Source organism: Salvelinus sp. IW2-2015, linkage group LG23 (assembly GCF_002910315.2).
Source record: "Salvelinus sp. IW2-2015 linkage group LG23, ASM291031v2, whole genome shotgun sequence".
Classification (NCBI taxonomy): domain Eukaryota; kingdom Metazoa; phylum Chordata; class Actinopteri; order Salmoniformes; family Salmonidae; genus Salvelinus; species Salvelinus sp. IW2-2015.
The window spans coordinates 38,476,196-38,495,124 of record NC_036863.1 but is presented as its reverse complement, the minus strand read 5'-3'; the positions used below and the strand labels follow the sequence as shown (position 1 = coordinate 38,495,124).

The window sequence follows — 18,929 nt, the reverse complement described above, 5'->3', positions numbered from 1 at the left end:
GAGGTGTCGAAGCCTTTGAGCCCAACAATTGGCAGGCTACCCTAAGTGGGTGACACCTACTCCCTTTGCCTGCTGCACTGCTGCTTGGATTCCACCTGGCGATCTGTTCACMGTCTACCCTGGCCTGTCTCCCCCCTCTGTCTCTCTCCCGAGCTTTCGCTCGCCTCCAGCACACATGCACTGTTGGGGCGAGTGACTCTAAATTTACAATGGCTACCCCCAAGTCATTTTTACTGTGCATTTTGCTATTTACCTCATGACTCCTGCATGCTTTGTGGACTACGAACTTTCTTTACCCAACCGTGTTTGTTCCCASACTCGAGACTCCGACTTTCTATTGGTTACACAGACTTTTGGCCTCCCATCCCATTCTAAACACCTCTCGCCGGCTTTGTATTCATGTTACCGGATGAGATTGCTGTACAATATGATCTTGTTGCCATCTGATGCACATTCAGATGTCATAAATCAGCACTGCAGAGCTCTCCCCGTCCTCTGCCGTGCCTTGATTGTATTACTGCTGATGATATCTGGAAATGTGCATGTACACCCTGGCCCATCTACGGTTGCTAGCCCCAATGACGTGGAGCTTAGTGGAGGCCTCCCTGCTCCATCTACGGCTGCCCCCTGGACACTATGATCACTTGGCTACATAGCTGATGCATGCTTGACTGTCCATTAATTCACGGTACTCCATTCTGTTTATTTGTGTTTTATCTGTCGGCTCTGTGCTTTAACTCAGGATCTGTGTGTAGTTAATCCGACCCTCTCTGCCTAGTCGTCGCCATTTTTACCTGTTGTTGCTGTGTTAGACTAGCACCCTGTTATTGCTGCTGTTATCTTACCTGTTGTTTTAGCTAGCTCTCCCAATCAGGACTCTGCATCACTTTATGCCTTATTGTATGTCTCTCTCAAATATCAATATGCCTTGCATACTGTTGTTCAGGCTAGTATCATTATCATTGTTTTGGTTTTGCAATGGACCCTGTAGTCCACTCTCCGTACTCTGATACCTCCTTTTTGTCCACCCCCACACATGCGTGACCTCACCCATTGAGACCAGCATGTCAGAGATACAACTCTCTTATCATCACCCAGTGCCTGGGCTTGCCTCCGCTGTACCCGCGCCCCACCATACCCCTGTCTGCACATTATTGCCAGATCTATTCTACCACGCCCATAAATCTGCTCCTTTTATTCTTTGTCCCCAACGCTCTAGGCGACCAGTTTTGATAGCCTTTAGCCGCACCCTCATCCTACTACTCCTCTGTTCCTCGGGTGATTGTGGAGGTAACCCAGGCCCTGCATGTTCCCAGTCACCCTCATTTGTTGACTTCTGTGATCAAAAAAGCCTTGGCTCATGCTGTCAACATCAGAAGCCTCCTCCCTAAGTTTGCCTTACTCACCGCTTTAGCACACTCTGCCAACCCTGATGTCCTTGCCGTGTCCGATCCTGGCTTAGGAAGGCACCAAAAATTCTGGATTTCCATACCCAACTATAACACTTTCCGTCAAGATAGAACTGCCAAAGGGGAGGAGTTGCCATCTACTGCAGAGATAGCCTGCAAAGTTCTGTCATACTTTCCAGTCTATGCCCAAACAGTTCGAACTTCTAATTTTAAAATAATCTCTCCAGAATAAGTCTCTCATGTTGCGCCTGCTACCGACCCCTCAGCTCCCAGCTGTGCCCTGGACACCATCTGTGAATTGATCGCTCCCATTCTGTCAGAGGTTTGTTCTGTTAGGTGACTAAACTGGGATATGCTTAACACCCCTGACAGTCTAGCTTGATGCCCTCTTCAACACAAATCATAAGGAACCACCAGGTACAACCTAATCCGTAACATGGCACTCTAACTGCCATATCCTGACCAACCTGCCCTCAATACACCTCTGCTTCTTCAATCAGATCGTTCGCGATTACACTGTCTAGTGCCTGTATCGCCACGGTCTCGCGGTCAACAGACCATTCCCTCATCTATGTCAAACGCTCCTAAAACACTTCGCGAGCAGGCCTTTCTATCGACCTGGCCGGTTTCCCTGGAAGGATATTGACCTCATCCCGTCAGTTGGATGCCTGGTCATTCTTTAAGTTACTTCCTCACATTCTTTAGACAAGCATGTCGTCTTCAAAAAATGCAGAACCAAGACGTATATAGCCCTTGGTTCACTCCAGACCTGACTGCCTCCCAGCACAAAATCCTGTGGCGAACTGCTGCAGCATCGACGAGAGCCCCGATATGCAACTTTCGGGAGTTCAGGATACACGTCAGGTCAGTCAGCAGAGGCAAAGGCCAGTTTTCGGAAGGAGTATAGCATCCTGTAGCTCTAACTCCAAAAAGTTCTGGATACTGTAGTCCATGGGAGAACAGAGTGAGCTCGTCCCAGCTGCCACTGCACTGGAGCTAGGTACACGGGTCACCACCGATAAAATCCGTGTAATCGAAGACTTCACCAGCATTTCTCATGGCTGGCATGCTCCTCCTGGCGACTCCAACCTTGGCCAACAGCCCGCCCCCTGCTGCTTCGCTGTCCCAGCTTCTCCTTTACCAATCCAGATAGCAGAGTTTGAAAGAGCTGGAAACCTGGACCCATAAAATCAGCTGGCTTGACAATGTGACCCGTATTTCGCAGAATGTCCGCCGTATGTCGACACCCCTATTACCAGCTTGTTCAATCGTCTCTTGTATCATCTGGAGCCCCAAGGATTGGAAGACTGCTCGGTCATCCCCTCTTCAAGGGGAGCACACCTGGACCCAGACGTTTACAGACCTTATCTCACTGCCTGCTATCTAAGGTCTTCGAAAGCCAAGGTCAACAAACAGATCACTGACATCTCGGATCTCCACTCGGACCTTCTCCGCTGTGCACTCGTTTCCGAGCCGGTCACGGGTGCAACCTCGGCCGCTCAAGGTACTAACGATATCTAACGCGCATCGTATAAAGACGGCTTACTGTGCAGCGTTTCATCGACACTGCCAGGCTTCGACTCTGTCAATCACCATATTCTTATCGGCAGACTCAGTAGCCTCGGTTTTCTAATGACTGCTTGCCTGGTTCACCAACTATCCCCTTCGCAGAACAGAGTTCATTGATGTGTCAATCGGAGGGCTGGTTGTCCGTCCTTGGCCAGTCTCGTATGGGCCACAGGACCAGTTCAATTCCTCAGGGCCGGACTCTTTTTCTCTGTATACATCTAATGAGTGTTGCTCTTGCTGCGGGCGATTCCCTGATCACCTCTCGCAGCCGACACACTTTCCTACCTATACTTCCGGCCCTTCTTGGACACTGTGCGTATCTAACGCTCCAACAAGAGGCTTCACATCCATGCGTAAACCCCTTCCGTGGCTCAAACTGCTCCTTACACGCTAGTAAACCAAATGCATGACTTCTTCACGTCGCTGGCCTGAACCGCAGCCCGACTTAGCACACCACTGGACACGGCTTCCACTAGAAGTATGTGACTCTATAAAGTCCTAGCGTGCTCTGGCGTAGCTGCAAATTTTCCAGTACATAACATCATCATTCCAAATCAATCAGACGGCTTTTTCTATTCCGCAAACAGCCTCCTCACTCACGCGCCAACACTTACCCTAGTAAAACGACTATCTTACGATCTCGAGCTCGGCCGATGTCATCTACAACATAGCTTCCCACACTTCTACTCAACAATGAGATGCAGTTTATCACCAGTGCCATTCGTTTTGTGATCTACTTAAAAGATCCTTATTCGACCACCACTGCGAACTGTATGCCCTCGTGGGTGGCCCTCACCTACCATTTGTTCGTTTGTCAGACCACTGGCTCCAGCTTCATCCTACCAGGCATATGCTAGCGTAAAGTGCCGCACCTTATCTCAGTTCACTGGTCACGGATGCTACACCACCGCAGCACGGCTCCAGACAGTGTTATCTCACTGTCATTCCTAAAGCCAAACCTCATTTGGACGCCTTTCTTCAGTTCTGCTGCCTGGCGAGCTGGAACGACATTTGCAAAAATCTCTGCAACGTTGGAGCTTTTATCTCCCCTCAACAACTTTAGAGATCTTGCTATCCGAGGCAGCTACCGATCGCTGCGGCTGTACATAGCTCCATCTGGGGTTAAACTACCCACCCAATGGCGTACTACACTCCCCCATACTGTCTATTTATTTTACTTTGCTGACTTCTTTGCACCACCAGTATCCTCTTCTTGCACATTGAAGTCTCTGATGTTATTCACTCCAGTGTTCATATGCTAATTGTAATTATTCGATTATTGCCTACCTCATGACCTTTTGCACACATTGTACATAGATTCTCTTTTTTTTTTCTTTTTCTTCTACCATGTATTGACTTGTTTATGTTTACTCATTGTAACTCTGTGTTGTCTTGTTTTCCCAACTGCTCATGCTTTTGCGTGTGGCCAGGTCGCAGTTGCAAATGCGAACTTGTTCTAACTAGCCTACTGCGTTAATAACAGGTGAAATAAAATTTAAGAAAAATAAAAAATGACTTCGTGCTCTGATATCTGCTGTCACTGATGTGTCTGACTCTCGTTAAAGCCTGCGTTCTCTGACGTTATTACTGGAAGCTTATTCACCTATAATGAATCCAATTGAGTTGTGGTTCAGAGCTCCAATCCACGATGTGTCTGTTCACTGAAAACGTGAGTTAACGAAGAAATGTTTTGATATGATGTTACTTTCTGGTCTATAACCCTTTTTTCGCAAGACAGATCTTCAAGGTGGGGCGTGCAATCTTTCAGTTACCTTCTCGGGCTCGGTGTCTCACCAAGTCTGTCCCCAAACAATTTGATTTGCTGGGTATTTAAGTATTTAAACTTTCGATAGGCTCGTTTGTTTGCGCTGTTAGCTTGGCCGGTCGCTCATCGTCCCTCCATCACCACTCGGCCCTGTACCTACCTGCAACTAACAGCTCTTCTGGCCCTTACCACTACAAATCTGATTGATCTGTGTGGCCTGGCTAGGGTGTGACTCTAAACTCGAGAGAGGATGCTTCACCAAGCCGACCCAAGTCCTCAGGCAATGGACTGTATCAAAGTATTGTATTATGCCCTGTTTATCTCAAACAGCTGTTTGAAAACCTTGTCAATAATCAACTGACTGGCTTTGTTGATGTCTATAGTATTCTCTCTGGTATGCAATCTGGTTTCCGCTCAGGTTATGGATGTGCCACTGCAACCTGAAAGGTCCTCAATGATGTCACCGTTGCCCTTGATTCTATGCAATGTTGTGCTGCTATTTCTATTGACTTGGCCAAAGCTTTTGATAYGTTAGACCATTCCATTCTTGTGGGCCAGCTACGGAGTATTGGTGTCTCTTAGGGGTCTTTGGCCWGGTTTGCTWACTACCTCTCTCAGATTTTCAGTCAGAAAATCTGCTGTGTCAGCCACTGCCTGTCACCAAGGGAGTACTCCAAGGCTCAATCCTAGGTCCCACGCTCTTCTTAATTTACACCAACAACATAGCTCAGGCAGCAGGAAGCTCTCTCATCCATTTATATGCAGATGATACAGTGTTAAACTCAGCTGGCCCCTCCCCGGATTTTGTGTTAAATGCTCTACAACAAAACTTTCTTAGTGTCCAACAAGCTTTCTCTACCCTTAACCTTGTTCTGAACACCTCCAAAACAAAAGGTCATGTGGTTAAGTAAGAAGAATGCTCCTCTCCCTACAGGTGTGATTACTACCTCTGAGGGTTTAGAGCTTGAGGTAGTCACCTCACACAAGTACTTGGGAGTATGGCTAGACGGTACACTGTCCTTCTCTCAGCACATATAAAAGATGCAGGCTAAAGTTAAATCTAGACTTGGTTTCCTCTATCGTAATCCCTCCTCTTTCACCCCAGCTGCCAAACTAACCCTGATTCAGATGACTATCCCACCCATGCTAGATTACGGAGACATCATTTATAGATAAGCAGGTAAGGGTGCTCTCGAGCGGCTAGATGTTCTTTACCATTCGACCATCAGATTTGCCACCAATGCTCCTTATAGGACACATCAATGCACTCTATACTCTTCTGTAAACTGGTCATCTCTGCTGTACCCGTCGCAAGACCCACTGGTTTGACGCTTATCTAAACAAAAAAAAAAAAAAAAAAAACTTAGGCCTCACTTCCCCCCACTATCTGAGATATCTACTGCCAGGACCGCTCATCCTCCCATATTACAAACACCTGTTCTTCCAGTCACATTCTGTTAAAGGTCCCAGAGAAGCACACACAGATACCCCTGGTCAGCTCCTTCTTTTTTCAGTTCGTGCCAGCTTGCGACTGGAGACGAGCTGCAAACCCAAACCACAAACTGGACAGTTCATCTACAATCTCTTTCATTCAAAGGAGCCTCAATCATGGACACTCTGACAGTTTTCTGGGGCTGCTTTTGCTGATGTTATTGTTGTCTACTACCTTTCTTGCCATTGTTGCTGTTGTCTGTTTCCATAATGTTTAGGTGTACCATGTTTTGTGTTGCTACCATGTTGTTGTCATATTGTGTTGCTACCATGCTGTGTGGTCATGTGTTGCTGCCTTGCTATGGTGTCTTAGGTCTCTCTTTATGTAATGTTGTTGTGTTGTCTCTCTTGTGATATGTGTTTTGTCCTATATTTATGTTAATTATTTATTTATTTTAATTCCAGCCCCTGTCCCCGCAGGCGGTCTTTTGCCTTCTGGTAGGCCGTCATTGTAAATAAGAATTTGTTCTTAACTGACTTGCCTAGTTTTAAAAAAAGGTTAAATATTTTTTTTTAAAGATGTTGGAACATTGCTGGGGGGGACTTGCAGCCACGAGCATTAGTGAGGTCGGGTACTGATGTTGGGTGATGTTGGGTGATTAGGCCTGGCTCGCAGTCAGCATCCCAATTCATCCCAAAGGTGTTCRATGGGTTTGAGATCAGGGCTCTGTGCAAGAAAGTCAAGTTCAGAGAAGATGTTCCACTGCTCCAGAGTCCAATGGTGCTGAGCTTTACACCACTCCAGCCAACACTTGGTATTTCGCATGATCTTAGGCTTGTGTACAGCTGCTCGGACATGGAAAGCCATTTCATGAAGCTCCAGACAAACAGTTATTGTGCCGATGTTGCTTCTAGAGGAAGTTTGGAACTCGGTAGTGAGTGTTGCAAYAGACAGACCATTTTTACACGCTACAACACTCGGTGGTCCCGTTCTGTGAGCTTGTGTGGCCTACCACTTCGCGGCTGAGCCGTTGTTGCTCCTAGACATYTCCACTTCACAATAACAGCACTTACAGTTGACCGGGGCAGCTCTAGCAGGGCAGAAATTTTACAAATTGACTTGTTGGAAAGGTGGAATCCTATGACCGTGCCACGTTGAAAGTCACGGTGCTCTTTAGTAAGGACATTCTACTAGATTTTATACACCTCTCAGCAACAAGTGCGATAGCCGAATCCACTAATTTAAAGGGGTGTCAACATACTTTTGTATATAGTATATATGGTAAATAACATTCTTCATCAAGTAGCACAGACCAGGTGTGCAATATGTATCCAAATGTAGTGTAAGAAAGGATCCAAACAGTGGCTCCAGAAACTGCTATAGGGTGAGTCGGATGAAATCCTCGGAGAGTAGATTGATACCAGGCAGTCCTGACTGATCAATATGTCTGAATGAGTGATCGATGGGAACAAGGCATGATCCTCAAAGACAAGAGCTCAAATTACACTRGGCCTTAGCACAGTTATTTTACACACAGACTATCAACAGATCCAGTCGGTCTTTCCCATATCGATTRAATGACAGTAGTCCGGCCTATTCCRCTGCTGTATCTGTGCAAGTGCTCCTTCGCGGCTCTGTTGCAGTGGATACTTTTATAAAATATATGCCAGGGATTCACTGGCCAATGGTGAATCTGAGACATTTAATCAGCCAGAGTTCAGACCTCATCATGACATCACATAATACTTTATTGGCTTCAATGACAGGTACTATTTAACCACGCTACAATAAAAGGTTAGGGTAAGGAGTGCTTAATTATGCTTCCCTCATTAGACAAATATTTMGCTGAAATAATTAGACTCACAGAGCGAACACTAATTTCAGACAGCCATGAAGAACACGTGTCACTGTCCCCTTCAGATAAAATGGTATGGTTGTGATGCAGGAGGCCCATCCCTCTGTCCAATAATTAATGTGATAGCAAGTGGAGTGGACAGCACACATTACTGTACCCCTCCTCAGCCCCAGCTGTGCTATCTGGCAGCCGCCACTGCCTCTCCAAGAGCCAGCGAATGAGGTGCTGCCTAGAGGAAGAACCTCCTCCTCCAATCAAATCAATGAATAAATACAATTTTAAATTTGTCATGCGCCGAATACAACAGCCTTTACAGTGAAATGCTTACTTACGAGCCCATTCCCAACAATGCAGACTGAAAATAAGACAAATATTTGCTAAATAAAAAGGAAATATTAAACAGAGACTCACTGTAGCTCCTCCATTCACAAATAACACTGCAATACAACTACTATAGATACCTACTTCAAAACCCTCCATTCACAACAAGCTGGCTACTCTGGTTTACCACCTCAATTCTTATTTACACACTACTCTATCACAACCACACTTTACATTATAAAACCACTGATATTCCATCACATAGTTTACACTGTGGTTGGAACGCTTACTAACCCTCTGCTCATTATGTATTATGTCTATTCTAACAACGTCGAGATAATAGACACCCGCGTCATGTAGTGTAAGGCAGCCCCTCGCACCTCTCTGATTCAGAGGGGTTGGGTTAAATGCGGAAGACACATTTCAGTTGAAGCCATTCAGTTGTACAACTGACTAGGTATCCCTCCCCCTGTCCTTAATCAACTGATAGCTGATGTATGGTGAGCGTTCTGGCACAGAAAATGGTCGGCGTGCATCGCTGAGGTGGGTGCTACACATTGACGGTGGATGAGGTTTCCCCTACTATGTAAAGCACTTYGAGTACCTCAGTTAGTAGAAAAGTACTACATAAATCCAATCAATTATTATACAATCCCTTCTCTCTATTATGCATGGGAATACTTTGGAACAGATTYCCAAAATTAAAATAACATTGTTACAAARAAAMYTKGGGGGGCCAAATAAAACCACTTTGCCCCRCGGGCTTCCAGTTGGGGAACCCTAGTCTAGTAGGTCATTGTATGCTGTAGCATTAAGATTTCCCTTCACTGGAACTAATGGGCCTAGCCCGAACCATGGTTAACAGCCCCAGACCATTATTCCTCCTCCACCAAACTTTACAGTTGGCACTATGCATTCAGGCAGGTAGCGTTCTCCTGGCATCCGCCAAACCCATATTTGTCCGTCGGACTTCCAGATGGTGAAGCGGGATTCATCACTCCAGAGAATGCGTTTCCACTGCTCCAGAGTCCAATTGCGGCCTATTAATGTCTGATCACATAAATCAGTAGTCTAGTCTCTGTCTGTGTCCCTAACCTAACGTAGCAGACGTAAAAGAAACACCTGAAACTAGATCCCCTACATACTGGTCTTGACAAGAAGAAAATAAACTGTCGGGGGAGGTTCTCTTCTGCACTGTTCAACCAATCCAGTAAATGTGGAGGAGGAGTTAAGATGGAGTGTCGCCTTAACATTCAAAAGTGAAAGTCGCGTCACACAGCTCCCTTTCCATTTGCCCTGAAACCCTGTGTCCCTGAGGCTGGGGCTCTGCTGTAGAGCACAGGCCGGTCTGTGAAGGAGAGCTCTGCAGTGCTCCGTGAAGGATTATGTGAAGGCTCTGGCTACTGATACCATGGCAACCATACGCAGAGTGAAGGGGAGCGGCAAGCAACTGAATCTGCGAGATGCTCACATGAGGGGACGTGTGTGTTTATCCGCATTTGTGTGTGTCTTTCTTTGCTTCAGTAGTGCATGCAAAGGAGGGAAGGAGGTTGTGCTGATACAACTGATTTCTAAATGAAAGTTTAACAAAGGTTGAGTTCCCCAAATACAGAGGGAGTTGGTTCCTGAGCAGTCTAATAAACTGACCCCAGCCCTGTGTCTGTGTGTAGGGGCGAGTGTTCAGCATGGTGAGTAGGAGGGTGTTAGCTGCCAAAACAACGTTGGTTATTTAATTAGAGAGGGCAGATACGGCAGGACTAAAACTTTAGGCCACTCACAGGCCTTGGCAGCCTACCTGATATATTGGCCTCGTTTTTCTCTCATCACTAAACCCAAGACTGCATAAAGACGCCCAACGAATCCTTGCATTTAAAAAAATCTAAAATCCAGACATTTGACTGAGTCTCTCATGTACATCTTTAAGCTCAGTTAGAGCCCAATCCGGATGAATTCCAATTTGATCTCCYCCACTCACAAGAGACGTTTTCCTTTCTTTCGGGTTTTCTGGGAATAACCAGTCAGGCAAATGAGAATAAGAGGAACCTGGGGCTACCATCCAGTCAGATCTCACATGGCAGACAAGCCATTGAAGGCAGAGTGGGAACACAACAAACATCAATACTTGTCAGTCACCCACTCAGTCACCCACTCTCTGTTCAGAGAGAAAGAGATATGACAAGTTGTTTTGGCCCAACATAAGGAGGGCCATCTCTGAGCCCGTTACAAATTGCAGCATTAACTGTGTGGGAGACATTTTGCATAAGGAAGTGTTTGTGTTAAACTCCCTTCCTGAGGCAGTGGGTCAGGAGAGTTCTGAGCGGAGATACATGCCAGCTCCACAGAACAACAGCCACCACTAACACGCGCACACAGTCCGGTACAAAAGGTACAGACCAAAAATAGAGCCGAGGAGACCAACAGATCTGTCTCTCCATCACACAGAGCACCAGCCAGGCTGTTCAGTCGAACAYAKCACACAACTAATGAAATGTGACAAAACCCCCAAGAACCTCCTCAGAGATGTCAGCATGCACACCACATCAAAGASTCTGAAGCACAGGGAACACAATCTGCATTCCAGTGAGACGGGTCCTCAAGAAATACAGTACCAGTAAAAAATGTGGACCCACCTACTCAGTCTTTTTGTTTTTACATTGTARAATAATGGTGAAGACATCAAAACTATGAAATAACACCCATGGAATCATGTAACCAATAAAAAAAAGTGTTAAACAAATCAAAATATTTTATATTTGAGATTCTTCAAAGTAGCCACCCTTTGCCATTATGACAGCTTTGCACACTCTTGGCATTCTCTCCACCAGATTCATGAAGAATACTTTTCCAACAGTCTTGAAGGAGTTCCCATATATGCTGAGCACTTGTTGGCTGCTTTTCCTTCACTCTGCGGTCCAACTCATCCCAAACCATCTTAAATTGGGTTGAGGTCGAGTGATTGTGGAGGCCAGGTCATCTGATGCAGCACTCCCATCACTCTCCTTCTWGGTCAAATAGCCCTTAGACTGGAGGTGTGTTTTGGGTCATTGTCCTGTTGAAAAACAAATGATAGTCCTACTAAGCGCAAACCAGATGGGATGGCGTATTGCTGCAGAATACTGTGGTAGCCATGCTGGTTAAGTAGTTAAATGTTCTATATAAATCACTGACAGTGTCACCATCACGCCTCCTCCTCCATGCTTCACGGTGGGAACAACACATGCAGAGATCATCCGTTCACCTACTCTGCGTCTCACAAAGACATCTCACAAAGACACGGCGGTTGGAAACAAAAATCTCAAATTTGGACAATAAGGACAGATTTCCACYGGTATAATGTCCATTGCTCGTGTCTCTTCTTATTGACATACCTTCATGTAATGATGCACTGTCGTTTCTCTTTGCTTATTTGAGCTGTTCTTGCCGTAATATGGACTTGATCTTTTACCAAATAGGGCTATCCTCTGTATACCACCCCTACCTTGTCACAATACAACTGATTGGCTCAAACACATTAAAGGAAAGAAATTCCACAAATTAACTTTTAACCACGAACACCTGTTTATTGAAATGCATTCCAGGTGACTACCTCATGAAGCTGGTTGAGAAAATACCAAGTGTGCAAAGCTGTCATCGATTCAAAGGGTGGCAACTTTGAAGAATCTCAAATATAAAATATATTTTGATTTGTTTAACACTTTTTTGGTTACTACAAGATTCCATATGTGTTATTTCATAGTTTTGATGTCTTCACCATTATTCTACAATGTAGAAAATAGTCAAAATATAGAAACCCTGGAATGAATAGGAGGGTCTGAACTTTTGACTGGTACTGTATACCTACACTTATTCCAATATAATATCAAAGTCAGTGTCCTTGTAGAATAATGAATAATGCTAATTCAATATCCTTGACAGGTGAACTTGACCCACTTCATCAGTGAGAAGGAATGCCAGTTAGTCAACTAGGGTCTGGAGACTGTGTGCTTTTCCATTCCACAACATGAGGATTAGTGATTACCATAATAGAAGAGACCCTTCTTGCCTCTCACCGGTCAACCACAGCAGCAGCCCGTTCCTCTACTCCTGCCTGCAGGAAACCTGGGCACCTCAAATATTCAGACGGCAGCCCATTCAGTGAGGTCAGCATACGACTGACACGCATATGAGAGCGAGCGCAAGAGAGAAAGAGCGAGCGATGAGCTCAGGCATGCACTCAGAGCTGGCCTAGATTTCAGCCATTATGGGATATAGCGCCAGCACCCACACAATGTGGGAAATGGGTGTCCCTAAACCAAACTACATTACCCACAACTCTCAATGTGTATCTGAAATCCCCTTCCTGTGTGCTCCATGTCTTAAGAGTCCCATTGATTTTCTCCACACCCTATCATCACCTTGGCTGTAGACATGTAGAGCACAGCACCGGGAGGAATCATTCAGAGCAACACAGGAAGAGAAGTAGACAACAGTTCCTCAACCTAAGCTAAACCCCATCCTTGCCAAACATAGAAAGAATTGTTCTAATAATTACATAATGCATTCGTTAGTGATAATCTTTATCTTTATCTAGACCTGGCAACACAGTCCTTTGGTTTGGCATGAGACAGACAGACAGAGACAGACAGACAGACAGACAGACAGACAGACAGACAGACAGAGGCAGTGATGGGAACCCCATGTGACAGTGACTTCTCTAATCCTCAACCTCCTATTCAACACAGCACAGCACAGCCAGAGAGGTGGGGCATGTGATGCCTGAGAGGACTGCTGTATAACCCTGGCCACATCACAGAGACAGCCAGGCAAATACACCAATAGATCTTATACCATGGTTGTGGGCTAGCACACACACACTAACCCCTGATGCTGCCTTACTGCTTAGCGTGTGTGTTTCTGTAAAGTAGAGAAATCACATTAGTCGCTACCGTGGCCTATTTCACAGCTTTTCAAGTGGAAGGGTTGTGTTTCGGGGCTGCACATGATGGAAAGGGACGGGGAGGGGTGCCCATCGTCTCAGCTGTGTACCAGAGGGGGGTATAATCCCCCTGCCCTACGTCACCTCTCCATGGACCATCTCCCTCCACAGAAGGGTCACCCTATATCACTCCCACTCACAACCTGCCCCCCAAACTGAGGATGTATCACTTACACCTCTCCAGAGACAGCGCTGCAAATGGATACATGTAGGGCTCTTCTCCTCTAWTAGCCAGAGGGGATGAGGGGAGAGAGCAGGCCCACAGCATTGTTTGGGGGCAGTGGACCCCAACAGAGATGCAACCCCCAGCCCTCATTAATCACCACAACCTTGACCTACATACTCTGTTTTAGGTGATTTAATCAGAATGAAAAATAGTCCTGACCAAAGCAGGGCTCCAGACTGTGACCATTTCATTTTAATTATTGGCATCAGTGCGAGCTGAACATTGTACATGGTCACCTCACTTAAAAACATCCTATTTTTTGRGGAGGCTAAAACCATGATAAGTTGCTCATGATTCCTGTAATTAAAGTTTCTGCCTGCCCCAGTACCGGTTTCRCTCAATATGGTCTGAMTGCGACCCGCCCTGGACGGTTCTTACCTGAGCATGCAAGAACCGCCCAGGGAAAACCCRCCCAGTCTTATGATTGGCTCCTGGCTACTTCCTTGTTTTACGGGTCGCAGTAGCAACCAGTTTTATTGACGAGTTTACCATTGACCTACTGCGAGAGTTTGGACTTGGCCAGAGAGGATGAGTCAGATTTCMCTGTTAATTTTACACAGAATAATTGTACAGTTTCRGTTAGTAAAACTGACAACTGTTTGTTTTTGATGAAAGTACTGAAGAGTGCTTGTATGCGTTGCATGAGTGTGCTTGCTGTGACTGTCACCCCCTGACATTGGCCTCACTTGTAGCTACTTCCCACGGCATTGTGGGATAGCAGTGCTTGGAAAACAGGAGCGAGGGACACTGTGTCTCAGTGCTTTTGCCGTTAATGCTCTCCCCATTGAGTAGACTGTATCACAGTGACATCTACACTGAGTGCACAAAACATTAGGAACACCTGCTCTTTCCATGACAGACTGACCAGGTGAAAGCTATGATCCTTTATTGATGTCACCTGTTAAATCCACATCAAATCAGTGTAGATGAAGGGGATGAGACAGGTTAAAATAAGGATTTTTAAACCTTGAGACATGGATTGTGTATGTGTGCCATTCAGAGGGTGAATGGGCAAGACAAAATATTTAAGTAACTTTGAACGGGGTATGGTAGTAGGTGCCAGGTGCACCGGTTTGAGTCAAGAACTGCACCACTGCTGGGTTTYTCACATTCAAGTTTCCCATGTGATCTCAAGAATGGTCCACCACCCAAAGGACATCCAGCCAACTTGACACAACTGTGGGAAACAGAGTCAACATGGGCCAGTATCCCTGTGGAACATTTTCAAAACCTTGTAGAGTCCATGCCCCTAATTAATTGAGGCTGTTCTAAGGGCAAAAGGGGGTGCAACTCAATATTAGAAAGGTGTTCCTAATGTTTTGTACCCTCAGTGTATATGGCTACCAATATTAGTTATTTCTTGTGTTAGCTGTTATCCTACCTGAAATATAATCTTGGGAGGGAAGAAAAATGGGCCACAGCGATACAGCTGCCAAGTGAGAAAGAAAATGTGGTCTGACTGTATATTGTAAAATCCAAATTGCGGGGGAAAACACAGCAACTGTTGTCACAGTCGAAGAGGTTCTCAGTTTTGTGTAGGTATAATGTTTGAGCTCAATAGCGACTATTTTACAACCAATATATTTGATATGGCTTTGAGGTACAGAGCGCAAAATGCACGTCAGCCATTTTGCGATTGCATAGGCCTCATTAGGTAGTAGTCTAGGCTACAACTGCAAAGTTATTTGGGACATTACATGTACTGTTAGATTAATGCATGGCTATTAGCAGTGGCTATTATTTAGCGATCTAGAGAATGTGTTTTGAGTTTCCACCTACTGAGGTGGTGAATTAGCCCCGAATAAAGTAGCCTTTGATATCAGTGCGCATAGATGCAAGCAAATTAATCTACTGAACAACAACAACAACAAAAATCGGAACATTCTGGAGCCCTATTTTAACAGTAAAATATAACATTGTCAACTTACAATTCATGACAATCACTGGATTAGGTTGCACATTCAAATATTTTGAATCACACCATGTTAAATAAAACATTTGTTGAAWACCATCTCAGTAGTCTATTTCACTTCTTAATAAAGCACTGTGAATGACCTTCTAAGATGCCGGTTGAATGAAAATGTGACTTTCAGAAATAAGATTAGATGGTTGCTTCTGTTTGCTGTGAGGAAACAATCTAACTATACGCCACAACAACAACCAAAAATGGCGCCACCAAATCATGGGTTGGTGCCACCAACCGAAAAAAAWTWWAAAATGTTAGACTGGAGCCCTGCCAGATCAGTAGATGGACCTTAAATTATCTCATGTCCTTGCACCCAAATCTCATAACCATTGGAAGGTTGCGAGTCGATTTACTCTTTGTTTGCCCTGTTTCTAAAGAAACATGTGTTKATTCACACAAACTCTGATGCATTTATGAGATGCATTAAGACACGCCCATTCCCAGAAACTCATGCACTTCGACACACATATTTTCATGTGGTGATGCGTCTCTGCTGATGCGTCTCTGCTGATGCAGGTTTCATTGGCCCATGTGGGCCTGTGTGTGCTGGGGCCTGAGCTGATACAGTAATTAGAGACCCGTTTAAGGAGCTGCACAGCCCCTGGTAAACACACACAGCACAGGCTTTTCAATTACTCTCTTTGTGGCTGCTCACACACACACACACACACACCATCTCCATTATTACATACAAGTACACAAGTACAGCAGCACCAAATAAACTATTGAGAAATACATTAATTGGCTTAACTGAATACAAGCCCATATCTTTTGGGAAGTACTGTATGCATGTATGTAGAGTCATGTAGATTCAGGAGACAGGAACACCTCTTTTCTCTCCCACACAAACACATAGCCAATACTGTCTTTATCTCGGTCGCTCAGACTAAACACAGACATATCAGGGCTCCCGAGTCGTGCAGCGGTCTAAGGCACCGCATCTCAGTGCCAGAGGAGTCACTACAGACCCTGGTTCGATTCCAGGGTGTATCCCAACCGGCCGGGATTGGGAGYCCCATAGGGCGGCGCACAATTGGCCCAGTGTCGTCCGGGTTAGGGTGTGGCCTGGGTGGGCCGTGATTGTAAATAAGAATTTGTTCTTAACTGACTTGCCTAGTTAAATAAAGGTTCAATAAAATAAAAAATAAATAAACATACAGACAGATAAAGTCTCTCTTGGACCCTCTAATGGGAAGCTTAAGGTGTCCGGCGCAGCTTTAACAGCTAGTAAAGGCTTTGCGGCCAATTCTATGCTGAGAGCTAGTCTTCCTAMACGCATCATTCATGTTGTACAGCATAGGTAAGCATTGATTTCCCCTTTCTGGCATGAAAACGCATGTATGTGTGTGTAGATATTACCCCCTCGTCCCAATCCTGTGATGTCAGAGCGTTGCATGGGAGCGCCGTGTGCGAACAGTTCATCCTACAGGCCTTTGTTCTCTCACATAGCCCAGGCACACAGGGCCTAACTACCTGGARCGTTGGGCCAGTAACTGAAARGTTGCTGAATAGAATCCCCGAGCTGACAAGGTAAAAATCTGTCGYTCTGCCCCTGAGCAAGGCAGTTCCCCGGGCCAAGATGACGTGGATGTCGACTAAGGCAGCCCCCCGCACCTCTGATCCAGAGGGGTTGGGTTAAATGCGGAAGACACATTTCAGTTGTACAACTGACTAGGTATCCCCCTTTTCACTGACTGACTCAACATAACCCAGACCGTACCCACAGACACAGACAGTGAGAATGGCTGACTGACAGAGAGAGATAGACAGACAAAGCTGGGGGAAAGACAGAGAGGATCATGGGAGCAGACAGACCGGCTAGACAGACATAAGAGACAGATATGAGAGAGGCAGACTCGAGCATCACGTCGCTCTTCTGCTAATATGTACAGGAAGAGAAAGGTCGGGTGAATGTGTTGTGAATGTAAAGGCAAAGGGATCTCTCCCATTCAAAATAAAATCAACTAACAGACATTCCCCTTTCCCCCTGAGGGGAAGACCAAAGTTGGCCCAGGCCCTCTTCTACAACTGGAGGTTTTGATGATGCAGGCTCCCATCTGTACATGAAGGGACCCCCCCCCCCCTCCCCCCTGGGCTCAACAAAGACCCAGCCACTATTGTTTGGGGAGCGTTTGAAGCGCACGGGGTCGATGACGAAGGGGGTGGGGAGAAGAGTGCTGCTTTGCTTTTGTGATGCTGTCCATTTCTCTGTCTCCATCCTTGCCCCTGACCAAACGCCATCTGTGGCAGGAGCAGGGAGGCAGGCAGGCAGGCAGACAGCAGGCCCTTTGTTAGTGCCCACAGAGTTCCAGCAAAACACAGCCGGCCAGGCTGACTACCCCCCCAGCCAAACCATCATGCTGCAGCCTCTTCATCAAGTCCAGAAAGGGCTCTTTTATTCAAAGGACATTCAGACTAATAGATGAAGCCTGGCTGGTAGTGACGCTGAGAGCAGGAGGAGGTAGGAGGGTTGAATGACCTTGTAGTGTAATGTGAATAGGTAATGCCCCGTTCACACCTTCTCCAGTGGATGTGGTCTATCGTCTCGCAACARACCGATGTAAATTAGCCTTAAAATAGGCTTGATATGTGACTAGGCAAGGCTTGATTTCAGTGGAAGTATGAACTAGACTTAACCAAACCACGACATTTAGCTCATACTATCCGCTTCTACCATCAGATAATTACCCCTCCGGTAGTGGCAGAATAAATCTTCACTTAGCCATAAGRCATTGAGGCGTGGGGTGCGCTCGGCTGAAAAATGGCTGCCATTTATCACCAAGGTTAGGGTAGAACAGCGTTGGTGGATGAAGAGGAGGCACAAAATGTCACCTTTTACTGGAACATTTCCTTTCAATTCAGTTTGTGTAAATTCTTGTCTTAAAATGCATTATGCGACCATGGTACATTGTATGGAGCAAGAGAGCTTGGCTCCAATGAAATGTACCAACTCAGTCCGTTTGGTTGACTGGGGCTGCTAGGCTAATTTGATGTGTATCTCCCGAATGCTAGCTGCTGATGGAGGGAGATGACCTGTGGGCAGTTGCTCCGCACACAGGGCCCTCTGCCGTTACCACAGCACACACATGGCTCCAAATTAAACACATTCTAAGCAATGTTCTCCTCAGCTAATCACATTCATTTGGACCGAGATAAAACTCCCTAATAGAATTCTGTCCCTAATAGAATTATCAGCCGTCTAAAGCACACCAGGCATCAACAGAAACAGGGGGGTGACGGTGGGAACTCTTCTCGCCTAATATAGGCCTCCGTCATTTCATTTTGTGTACTGGATTAACCTTCTCACATGATCCTTTCTGTTACTTGAAACTAATTAGTAGACTAGCATGGATAAGTGTCAATGGACTAGCATGGATAAGTGTCAATGGACTAGCATGGATAAGTGTCAAT

The 18,929-nt window shown here is 45.7% G+C and overlaps 1 protein-coding gene across 1 annotated transcript in view; it reads right to left on the bottom strand.

Moving 5' to 3' along the window:
- The window catches only part of LOC111950645 (leucine-rich repeats and calponin homology (CH) domain containing 2), an 82,599-nt gene that overhangs the window by 37,454 nt on the left and 26,216 nt on the right, over window positions 1-18,929 (bottom strand).